Genomic DNA, 13,076 nt, shown 5'->3' with positions numbered 1-13,076 from the left:
ACATGGAAGCAACCTAGATGTCCATCCACAGACAAATGGATAAGAAAGGCGTGGTACATATACACAATGGAATATTACTGAGCTATTATAAAGAATGAATCAGTTCTAATGAGGTGGATGAAAGTGGAGCCTATTATACAGAGTGAAGTAAGTCAGAAAAAAAAACACCAATACAGTATACTAACGCATATATATGGAATTTAGAAAGATGGTAAAGATGACCCTATATGCGAAAGAGCAAGAAACACAGAGATAAAGAACAGACTTTTGGACTCTGTGGGAGAAGGCGAGGGTGGGGTGATTTGAGAGAACAGCACTGAAACATGTATATTACCATATATGAAATAGATCGCCAGTCCAGATTCGAAGATGAAACCGGGCTCTCAGGGCTGGTGCGCTGGGACAACCCTGAGGGATGGGATGGGGAGGGAGGTGGGAGGGGGTTCAGGATGAGGACACATGTACATCCATGGCTGACTGATATCAATGTATGGCAAAAACCACTACAATATTGCAATGTAATTAGCCTCCAATTAAAATTAATTAATTAAAAAAAATACTGGTGTGAGTAGCCTTTCCCTTCTCCAGGGGATCGTCCCAACCCAGGGATCAAAACCAGGTCTCCTGCATTGCAGGTGGATTCTTTACCTGCTTAGCCACAAGGGAAGCCCAAGAATACTGGAGTGGGTAGCCTATCCCTTCTCCAGCAGATCTTCCCAACCCAGGAATTAAACCAGGGTCTCCTGCATTGCAGGAGGATTCTTTACCAGCTCAACTACCAGGGAAGCCATCCTAAAGGAAATCAACCCTAAATATTCATTGGAAGGACTGATGCTGAAGCCCCAATCCTTTGGCCACCTGATGGGAAGAGCTGACTCATTGGAAAAGACCCTGATGCTGGGAAAGACTGAAGGGAGGAGGAGGCAACAAAGGATGCGATGGTTGGCTAGCATCAACAATTCAATGGACATGAGTTTGAGCAAACTCTAGGAGATACTGATTTATCATGGTGGTCATTTTGTTACATATGCAGATACTGAATCATTATACTGTACAACTGTAACTAACACAACCTGTCGATTGTATCTCAACAAACTAAGAACCTGAGCAGAGAGACCAAGTGCCAGAGCATTGCTGACCTGGTTTACACCTCCAGATTGGTCGGGTGCAGTGAGGAACTGAGTCCCAATTAACAAGTGTTTCCATTTGGATGAGAAATTATATGATTGCTTAAAAAAACATCAAACCCTTAGAGAGGGACATTCAACAAAACAACACTCCAGTGTTGTTTCAAGGTGTCACAAAGTGCCACGACAGACAAAGGATGGAGGGACCGTCACAGACTGAGGGCCCTGAGCTGCCCCAAGGCAGTAAAGAGGCACCGACAGGACCCTCGGCCAGTCACAGGCCAGAGCACGGCACCACCTCCACACACGTCCTCATCGTGCTGAGCGGTGATGCTGACGTCTGGGCAGGGGCAGGGATTTCCTTGTGCTAGTTTCACAGGTTCTTCTGTTACTTTGAAATTATTTCAAAGCATAGGATTAAATACTAAGAGAAAACATTTCTAAGTTTTAGAAATATGAGACAATCAAGAAAATCTGAACCAGACTATTTGAAGGTATTAAGGAAGTATTCACTTTGAGGTGTATTAATGGTACTGTGGTTTTGTTAAGAGTCCTTACCTTTTAGAGAAACTACCAAACTTGCGACTGTGCACGCACGCACGCACGTGCACACACACACCACCGCCCCCTCCCCCATGTGCCTCTGAACCTGACCCTGTCAGCCAGGGGTCAGGACACACCCGCGAAGGCCCGGACGGAGGCCCAGCGGTGAGGTGAGGACAGAACCGCTGGGAGGGAGCAGCACACCTGGGGGAATGGCCGTGCGTGTGTGGGTGCACACGTGTGTGCAGTGAGTGGGGCAGCGACCTGTAAGAAATCTGTGAGGTAGCAGGAACCCTGAAGCCCAGAGCAGAGTCTGGAGTTCCAGCCCTGGGAGCCACGAGGGGCTGTGAGTGGCAGACAGGCTCAGGGCGACACGGGGGCACTCAGGCAGTGTGGACACCGCCACGGGAGGGCCAGAACCGGCCTGGCAGAGAGGCCCTGCACAGCTTCCGCATTTGTGACCTGAGTCTGACCTCAGGGCACAAAGATCCCTTTCGTGGCTGGGGTTTGTCTTTCGACACGGGTGACAGTCCCCATGTCACTGGCTAGTGGGCCTGACGGCTGCCTGGATGCAGCAACGGGTCAGAAGCCTCATCCAACTAAAACTATCCACCCCTCTCCCACCAGTCGGCCTTGGGGACGCGCTGGCCAAGGTGCTGGGACAAGACCCCCGCCCATCGTGCAGCATCTGGGTTCACGGCCAGGGTTTCTGTCAAAACACAGAGGTGCTGCCAAGGGAGGGGGCGCCATGCATCCGTGCCATGGCACCCAGCACTGGGGGGCCTGTGGGGACCACAGCGGGGGAGGGGAGGGACCCAGACGCCTCAGGACACAGGACAGATGCACGTTCAGGCCGATCCCCCACCCAACCTCCTGCTTTAAGATCCCGGAAAGACTCTCGACTGGAGCACTTTGTGAAGAACACTGCCATCAAGAGCCACCAGAGGGGTTGTCCCTGTCACCAACAAGGACACACCATGGAGCGGCCCTGCGTGCGTGCCCGCCTAGGGGAACGGGAACCGGGCCAGGTCTCTTCTGCTGGGACCCACATGTGAAGCTTGGCCGGAGGCAGCGACAGCTGGCCGGCTTAATCCAGGAACAAAGACCATGGGGGGGGATGGAAACCGAGCCCAGAGGAATGTGGGTGACGGCAGGGCCAGGAAAAGCCGCTGGGCCCCGGGCGGTAGGAAACAATTTGAAGCAGCTCACGAGGACGGTGAGCAGGTCGAGGACAGAGCTGCCGAGTGGTGCACAAACCCACCCTCCCTCTTTGCAAAACACAAACTAGTCCATGAACAACAGAGGCTGTGGTTCGTCTCTTCCACGTCAGTCAGTCTCAAGGCCCCAGACCCCAAACCCAGAAAGAAGTGGGGAAAGGCCCTCCGCCACAAGCACTGGAGGAAGTGGCCTCAACAGCCCGGGGTCCCCAGATCCCAAGGTCAACAGACTTTCTTAAAGGGGCGGCCTGGAATGAGGGTCCTGAACCTACAATTTCATTCCGACCTGGTTACCAACCAGCAACAGGGGCACATCACCCCCACTGATTCTCAGCAAAGTGGAGGTCCCCCAGCTTCCTGAAGGCAAGACTGATAAAGTGACATTTTTATCAATGTTTTCTGCTTAAAAAAGATGGCTGTAATCCCGAGGTTACAAGGTATCAGAGACTCTGCCCAAAGTATTCTGTCAAGTCAGTACAGTTCTTGTCAATTTCTCTTAAAACTTGGCAAGCTGACCCTAAAATTCACACAGACAGAAAAGGCCCAGAATAGTCTAGACCATCGTGGGGAAGGACAGGGGACCTCCCACTAGGCCCTTGGGGAAGTTTAAGGGGGAATGGTCCCTTAAGGAATGGTCTCCTTCACGGGTACAGTTGAGGCAGAAACCAGGCTTCCAAACTGGTTTCCAGAATCACATGGTGATGTGGGGCCTGTGACAGCCCTGACCTCACCCTTCACCCCACACCCAGGAGCTCAGCCCTCTGGCCACCAGGAGGCCCAGGACAGAAGCCCCTCCAGCTAGGCTGTAGCCCCAGGCACCTCAGAGGTGGGGAGCGTTTTCTGATACACTTCCATCTCAGTATGCCCCCCACCACCCGCTGGGACACCCCGGCTGAGGAGTCTAACTAGAGCTCGAGGCCACTGCTAACCCAGCGTGGACGGAGTGGCGCTGAGACTGCCAGACACAGCCAGGCGGTTGAGCCCTCCCCAGGGCTTGGAGCTCAGCCCAGGGCCAGGCCTGAAAGCCCCCTAGACAATCCTGCCCAGTTCAGCGGAGGGCTCCGGGCCCAGGTCTGAGGCCACGAAGCACCGAGATGGGGTCTGTGGTTCCCTGTGGAACAGGCCCCACAGCTGGAGGGAGGGAAGGGGATGACCTCAGCAGAAGACCTCAGCACCGGCACTTAGGCCAAGCCAGACAGGCCTTCAACATGGCCCTGCCTGACAGGAACCTGGGTGGTGCATCCCAGGGGAGGGCAGCAGGCCTGACCCGCTCAGACCCCAAGGCCACCCCTTGGGAGCACCTGGCCCCATGCCGGTGAGGACAGCCAGGGTCAGTCACCCCAGGCCGAGGCCACTGCGCTGCCATTCTGAAGCTGAGCCAGACCCACGGGGTCCTCTGCCCTCCAGGCTGGTCCCCATTCCCACCCCTGCAGGGGGACCCGAGGCCCCCCGGGGCTCAGCCCCACCACCGGGGGTCTTGGAAAGGGTGAACCCACTGAGGCCACAGCAGACGCGCCCACCTGGAGGTCAGGGAAGAGCCCGGAGACGCTGGAGGATCAAGCGCTGCCCAGGGACAGAAGGGGCTGGGTGAGCCAGAAGTCCCTGGCCCTCTCCTCCCTCAGGGCAGATGCCACACATTCTGGGCGGCCAGCAGGTCTCTTCAAAGGAAAACAGAACTCTTGCCACAGAGGCTCCAGGGAAGCAGCAGAATCTGGGGTCGGAGCCACGTTCTTGCGCTGTCCCTGGGGTGAGCGGGCAGGCCAGCCCCTCATGTGAGGCGCTTCTGGAAGGTTACCGTCTCCCTGACCTCATCAGCTGGGGGCAGCGCACGCACCACCCTCCTCCAAGCCTCACCAGGCAGCTCAGGAAGATGGATGCCAAGAGCTTGTCCACCCTCTGCCCGCCCAGCCCTGTGTTGGCCTGAGGAGCACAGACACTGTATCCAGATGTCCTTCCAAGAAAACCACGTAGAGCAAGACCCAGCAGTCAGAGAAGACAACCTTTAAGGCACAACACTCTCACCCTGTGACAAGGCTCCCAATGACACTTGTATTTTAACTCTCAAACAGTGGTGGCTGCAGCCAAGCCTGCTGTGTTCTGAGAAGCTTAGAGAAAAAGAAAAACGATACAGGACCTTGACTTATTAAAGTCATTCATCCGTAAAAATATGTGGGGGAGACACGCCAACATTTAACAAACAGCTTTCAACAATGAGCTTGTCCTTTCTCTACCTCAGAGTCTGACGATGCCCACCCCCCACCCCCATGTGTCACATGCTGGAGGCCACTCACCTGGCCCTCTTCTCCCTCCCTCCCTGCGCTTCGTAACAGAAAGGACTTAGCACCTGCGACAATGTGCAGACAAGACGCAGACCCCCATGAGGGCTGAAAGCTTCCTTTCTAAGTCATTAGGACAGAGAAGCAGCCCCAGGCGGCAGTGAACTTGCTAAGGGGACAGAGACATGGCTCCCCAAGTTCAAAGACGCAAGGGCTGAGAGCGGGTGGGCCGGTGCTGCCCCCCAGCGGCCACCCCTGGGAGCCCCGCTCCTGCCCATGGGCACCTGGGTCCTCGGTGCCTGAACACGGGTCTGACCCTGCACTAGGGGAGGGAGGTCAGAGAGACAAAGCTAGGCAGGGAGACTAAGGGGGAGGGCTGACTCCAGCGTCAGGCTCTTCTAATTAATATTCTTTTACCGGGACTTCCCTGGTGATCCAGTGGCTAAGACTCCATGCTCCCAGTGCAGGGGACCTGGGTTCAATCCCTGGTCGAACTAGACTCCACACACCACTACTAAGACCCCGCACAGCCAAATAAATATGAAAATAAAAAAATATTCTTTACAATTCTTTTACAATGAAGAAAAAATGATGTCCATGAGGGGGCACTGCGAGGAGGGCGGCTGACATGGGGTCAGGGGTGGGGGTCGGGGGTTGGGGGCAGAGAGCCTGATTCAACCTCCTGAAACCGACATCACCAAACACCCACCGAGGGGCTCATGGGAATGAGGGGGACCCCTGTGGGCACCCTGCTGGCCTGGCTGGGACAGGGCTGACTCCCTCCACAAGCTGTTGCTGCTCCACCCCTGCTCCCCAGTTACCTGCACAGAGTTTTGGGGTGCAGAGAGCAGAGCCAACTGAGTTCTCTTGGGAAAATGCCACTTCACCGCTGCCCCCTAACCCCGGGATGCCCGTGCAGGTCCCCCAGGCAGGCTCATCCCCACCGCCCCACAGATGGCGGCTCCCACCCCTCCCATCAGGTCCTCAGCCTCCCCTGCTGGTCCGCTCCCCTCCTCCCTGTCCTGCTGCTTTCTCCCTCCGTTTATTCCTGAGCTGCTGCTGCGATCCATGGCTTGTCGCTTAAAGGTCCAGGAGGAATCAACAAAGAAAAGTAGCAAAGCCTAAAAATAAACCCCAAAGGAAAGTTATCTTTAGACTACTACCCAAAATTGAGGAATATAAACAAGTAAACATTACACAGCGTGTTGGAGGGTATTTATCTTTGGGGAGTCAATATAGCAATGTGTATCTTTAAACCCTAATAAACCTGTGTTCTTACAATAGGTTCCTTAACATGTCAGTGTAGCTTAAAAATATCTATTGAGCAACCACACTAATTTTATTTTTGTCATATTTGTTTCTAAGCTTAAGAGAAATAAACAGGATGCCACAAAGTAAATGAGAAAATATTTTTCTATTCTGGAGGCTGAATGTTGCTTTTCTAAGAGCCCATGGGTGGGGGAACAGTGGCCTCTGCACCTGTGTCCTAGCTGGGCCTCCCGCCCCGCACACCCAGGCTATGGGTTCCAGGGGTCTAACCTCCGTGCAGCCTGTGAGAGCACACGGTTCCCTCCAAGCCAAGGCTCTTGGGAAATGGGCGGCTGTCATGACCCACTGAAGCTCCATTTCTCCAGTATCTGCTCTTTCCTCATGACTGGTAAATTTCCCTTTCTGCTTTCCACTGTAAAATTCAGATGCTTTGCCCAACCCACACCCCTTTTTTTGGAGCTTGGTCACAATAGTGGAGCAGGAAGACCACGAGCTCATAACCTCTCACAGACACACCAAAATGACAAACATTTACACCAAAATGACAAACATTTACAGAGCAACTACTGATAACATAGACCAGAACCTACCAGGAAAGATGCTCTATGACTGAAGATAATGACACTCAGGCTATACACAGAAGCAAGATACTATACATAGAAAATCCTAAAGACACTACCAGAAAACTACTAGACTCTGTGAATTTGGTCAAGTGTCAGGATACAGGGCTTCCCAGGTGACTCAATGGTAATAAATTGGCCTGCCAACGGAAGAGATGCAGGTTCAATCCCTGGGTTGGGAATATCCCACATGCCTCGGGGCCACAACTCCTGAGTCTGTGCTCCAGAGCCTGGGAACCACAGCTACTAAGCCTATGCACCCTAGAGCCCTCGCTCCGCAATGAGAGAAGCCACGGCAATAAGAAGCCCACACACTGCAACTACGGAGGAGCCCCATTGTCACAGCTGGAGAAAAAGCCTGGGCAGCAATGAAAACCCAGCACAACCCAAATTTTACAAAATAATAAATAAAAAAAATTTTAAGTTTCAGGATACAAAATATACATTCCTATACTCTAGATGGGGAAACAATGGAAACGGTGACAGACTACTTTGGGGGGCTCCAAAATCACTGCAGATGGTGACTGCAGCCATGAAATTAAAAGACACTTGTTCCTTGGAAGAAAAGCTATGACAAACCTAGAGAGCATAAGAACAAGCAGACATATTTTGCCAACAAAGCTCCACCTAGTCAGAGCTATGGTTTCTCCAATAGTCATGTATGGATGTGAGATAGTTGGACTATAAAGAAAGCTGAGTGCCAAAGAATTGATGCTTTTGAACTGTGGTGTTGAAGAAGACTCTTGAGAGTCCCTTGGACTGCAAGGAGATCAAACCAGTCAATCCTAAAGGAAATCAGTCCTGAATATTCATTGGAAGGACTGATGCTAAAGCTCCAATACTATGGTCACCTGATGCAAAGAACTGACTCATTAGAAAAGACCCTGATGCTGGGAAAGATTGAAGACAGGAGAAGAAGACAACAGAGGAAGAGATGGTTGGATGGCATCACCAACTCAATGGACATGAGTTTGAGCAAGCTCCAGGAGTTCGTGATGGACAAGGAAGCCTGGCATGCTGTAGTCCATGGGGCTGCTAAGAGTCAGACACGACTGAGCAACTGAACTGACTGATACTCTAACTAAACAAAAGATCAGAAAGAGAAATTCAAGAAACAATCCCATTTACCATCTCATCAAAAAAGAATAAAATACCTAGGAGTAAACCTACCTAAGGAGGCAAAAAACCTGTACTCTGAAAACTATACGACGCTGATGAAGGAAACAAAAGATGATACAAACAGATGGAAAGATAGAACATGTTCTTGATTGGAATAATATTTTTTATATAACTGTACTATCTACCCAAGGCAATACAGAGATTCAATGCAATCTGTATCAAATTACCAATGGCATTTTTCACAGAACTGGAACAAGAAATTTTTAAAGTTCACATGGAAATACAAAAAAATCTCACTCTTGAGAAAGAAAAACAAAGCTGTAATAATCACACTCCCTGACTTCAGACTATACTACAAAGCTACTGTAATCAAAACAGTATGGTACTGGCACAAAAACAGACATATAGCTCAATGGAACAGGGCAGAGAACCCAGAAACAGACCCACACACCTATGATCAACTCATCTACAACAAAGGAGGCAAGAATACACAATGGTGAAAAGACAGTCTGTTCAATAAGCACTGCTGGGAAAGCACATAAAAGAATTAAATTAGAACATTCTCTAATTCCATACACAAAAATACATTCAAAATGGATTATTAAGTACCTAAATGTGTCTGACTCTTTGCGGCCCCATGGACTGCAGCCCACCAGGCTCCTCTGTCCATGGGATTCTCCAGGCAAGAATACTGGAGTAGGTTGCCATTTCCTTCTCCAGGGGATCTTCCCAACCCAGGGATCGAACCCAGGTCTCCCACACTGCAGGCAGACGCTTTAACCTCTGAGCCACCAGGGAAGCCCCCAAATGTAAGGCCAGATACTATAAAACTCGTAGAGGAAAACACAGGAAAAACACTCTTTGACATAAATCACAGCAATATCTTTTTGAATCCACCTCCTAGAGTAATGAAAATAGTAACAAAAATAAACAAAAGGGACCTAGTTAAATTTAAAAGCTTATACACAGCAAAGGAAGCAATAAACAACCCACAGAATGGGGGAAGATATTTGCAAACAATGCAACAAACAAGGGATTAATCTCCAAAATATACAAACATCTGAGGTAGCTCCCCTTCATGGCTCACAGCCTTGTTGTGATGAAGGGGCTTATGTAACTAAATGAAGCTTTGAGCCATGCCATGCAGGGCCACCCAAGATGGATGGGTCACGGTGGAGAGTTCTGACAAACTCAGTGGAAAGTTCACTGGAGAAGGGAATGGCAAACCACTCCAGTATACTAGCCATGGGAACACCATGAACTGTATAAAAAGGCAAAAAGGTACGACACCAAAAGATGGTCAGGAGGCGTCCAACGTACTACTGGGGAAGAGGGGAGGACAACCACTAATAACTTCAGAAAGAATGAAGCAGCTGGGCCAAAGCAGAAATGATGCTCAGCTGTGGATGTGTCGACGCTGTAAAGAACAGTATCGCACTGGAACCTGGAATGTCAGGTCTATGGATCAAGGTAAACTGGACATGGTCAAGCAGGAGATGGCAAGAGTAAACATTAAGATCTTAGGAATCAGCGAACTAATATGGACTGGAATGGGTGAATTTAATACAGATGACCATTATATCTACTACTGTGGGCAAGAATCCCTTAGAAGAAATGGAGTAGCCCTCATAATCAACAAGAGAGTCCAAAATTCAGTATTTGGGTTCAACCTTACAAATGACAGAATGATCTCAGTTTGTATCCAAGGTAAACCATTCAATATCACAGTAATCCAAGTCTATGCCGCAATCACTAATGCAAAGCAGCTGAAGTTGAACGGTTCTATGAAGATCTACAAGACCTTCTAGAACTAACACCAAAAAAAGATGCTGGAATGCAAAAGTAGAGAGTCAAGAAATACCTGGAGTAACAGGCAAGTTTGGCCTTGGGAGTACAAAAGGAAGCAGGGCAAAGGCTAACAGGATTCTGCCAAGAAAATGCACTGATCATGGCAAACACTCTTTTTCAACAACACAAAAGATGACTTTACACACAGACATCACTAGATGGTCAATACCAAAATCAGACTGATTACAGTTAGCAAAAACAAGACCTGGAGTTGACTGTGACTCTTATCATCAGCTTCTCACAGCAAAACCACTAGGGAAACCCACTAAGCCAGTCAGGTACAACTTAAATCAAATCCCCTATGAATATGCAGTGGAGACAGCGAATAGATTCAAGGGATTAGATTCAGTAAACAGAATGCCTGAAGAACTATGGGCAGAGGTCCATGACACTGTATAGGAGGCAGCAAACAAAACCATCCCAAAGAGAAAAGACGCAAGAAAGCAAAGTGGTTCTCTGAGGAGGCCTTACAAATAGAGGAAAGAAGAGAAGCCAAAAGCAAGGGAGAAAGGGAACAGTATACTCAGCTAAATGCAGAGTTCCAGAGAACAGCAAGAAGAGACAAGAAGGCCTTCTTCAGTGCAAAAAAATAGAAGGAAACAATAGAAAGTGTAAGACTAAAGATCTCTTCAAGAAAACCGGAACTATTAAAGGAACATTACATCCAAAGACAGGCACAGTAAGGGACAGAAACAGTAAAGACCTAATAGAGGCAGAAGTGATCAAGAGATGGAAAGAATACACAGAAGAACTATACAAAAAAAAGATCTTAATGACCAGAATAACCACCATGGTGTAGTCTCTCACTTGGAACCAGACATTCTGGAGTGTGAAGTCAAGTAGGCCTTAGGAAGCACTGCTGCCCATAAAGCTAGTGGAGGTGACAGCATTCCGGAAGAGGTATTTAAAATCCTGAAAGATGATGCCATTAAAGTGCTGCACTCAATATGCCAGCAAATTTGGAAAACCCGGAAGTGGCCACAGGACTGCAAAAGGTCAGTCCTCATCCCAGTTCCCAAGAAGGGCAGTACTAAATAATGGTCAAACCACTGGACAACGGCACTCATCTCCCATGCTAGTAAGGTAATGCTCAAAACTTCCAGATGTTCAAGCTGCGTTTAGAAAAGGCAGAGGAACCAGGGATCAAACTGCCAACATTCGCTGGATCATGGAGAAAGCAAGGGAATTCCAGAAAAACATCTACCTCTGTTTCATTGACTACGCTAAAGCCTTTGACTGTGTGGATCAAAACAAATTGGAAAACTGTTAAAAGAGACGGGAATATCAGACCATCTTACCTGTGTCCTGAGAAACCTAACTGTTGCTTTCCGACCTGCATACAGAACTCTATATGGAACAACTGACTGGTTCAGGACTGAGAAAGGAGTACAAAGCTGTTTATTGTCACCCTGTTTATTTAACTTATACACAAAGCACATCATGTGAAATGCTGGGCTGGATGAGTTACAAGCTAGAATCAAGATTGCCAGGAGAAATATCAACCACCTCAGATATATGGATGATACCACTTTAACTGCAGAAGCGATTAGGAACTAAAAAGAGCCTCGATGCAGGTGAAGAAGAGTGAAAAAGCTGCCTTAAAACTCAGTATTAAAAAAACTAAGATCATGGCATCCAGTCCCATCACTTCATGGCAGATAGAAGGGGAAAAGGTGGAAGCAGTGACAGATTTCCTCTGCTTGGGCTCTAAAATCACTGCAGACCTAAGATTACTTCAGACAGCAGCCCTGAAGTTATAAGACGATTGCTTCTCAGCAGGAAAGCTATGAGAAACATAGACACTGTGTTAAAAAGCAGAAACATCACTTCGCCAACAAAGGTCCATATAGTCAAAGCTATGGTTTTTCCAGCGGTCATGTATGGATGTGAGAGCTAGACAATAAAGACAGCAAAGCACTGAAGAAATGATTATTTCCAACTGTGGTGCTGGAAAAGATTCTTGAGCATTCCTTGGAATCAAGGAGATCAAACAAGTCAGTCTTAAAGGAAATCAACCCTGAATACTCTTTGCAAGGGCTGATGCTGAAGCTCCAATACTTTGGCCACCTGATGCAAAAAGCTGACTCATTGGAAAAGACCCTGATGCTGGGAAAGATTGAGGGCAGGAGGAGGAGGGTGATAGAGGATGAGATGGTTGGATGGGATCACTGATTCAATGGACATGAATTTCAGCAAACTCCAGGAGATGGTGAGGCACAGGGAAGTCTGGCGTGCTGTAGTTTATGGGGTTGCAAAGAGTCGGACACGTAACTTGCTGAATGAACAATAGATAGCTCAATATCAAAAAAACGAACAATCCAACCAAAAAATAAGCAGATCTACATAGACGTTTCTCCAAAGAAAACATATAGACAGCTTAAAAAGCACATTAAAAAATGCTCAACATCACTAATTATTCAATTCAGTTCAGTCGCTCGTCATGTCCGACTCTTTGTGACCCCATGGACTGCAGCACACCAGGCTTCCCTGTCCATCATCAACGCCCGGAGCTTGCTCAAGCTCATGTCCATCGAGTTGGAGATGCTATCCAACCATCTCATCCTCTGTCATCCCCTTCTCCTCCCGCCTTCAATCTTTCCCAGCTTCAGGAGCATCAGGAATTATTTTCTAATAATAACTAATTATTAACAAAATGCAAGTTAAAACTTCAATGAGATCTCATACTGGTCAGAATGGTCATCATCAAAAAAACCTACAAATAATAAATGCTGGAGAGGGTGTGAAGAGGAGGGAACCCTCCTATACTGTTTGTGGGAATGTAAACTGGTGCAGCCACTGTGGTGAACAGTATGGAGATTCCTTAAAAAACTAAAAACAGACCTACCATATGACTCAGCAATCCCACTCCTGGGCACATATCTGGAGAAAAACATAATTCAAAAGGATACATGCACCCCAGTGTTCATAGCGGCACTATTTACAACAGCCAGGACATAGGGGCAACCCAGATGTCCATCAACAGATGAATGGATAAAGGTGACGTGGCACATATATACAATGGAATATTACTCAGTCAGAAAGAAAGAATAAATAATG

General features: G+C 48.4%; 1 protein-coding gene across 2 annotated transcripts in view; it reads right to left on the bottom strand.

The window, feature by feature from the left end:
* IL17D (interleukin 17D) overlaps positions 1 to 13,076 on the bottom strand; it is a 34,060-nt gene that overhangs the window by 5,549 nt on the left and 15,435 nt on the right. The window lies entirely within an intron of this gene.

Source organism: Capra hircus, chromosome 12 (assembly GCF_001704415.2).
Source record: "Capra hircus breed San Clemente chromosome 12, ASM170441v1, whole genome shotgun sequence".
Lineage (NCBI taxonomy): Eukaryota > Metazoa > Chordata > Mammalia > Artiodactyla > Bovidae > Capra > Capra hircus.
The sequence above is the reverse complement of the archived record's forward strand: the minus strand, read 5'-3'. Positions and strand labels throughout refer to the sequence as shown.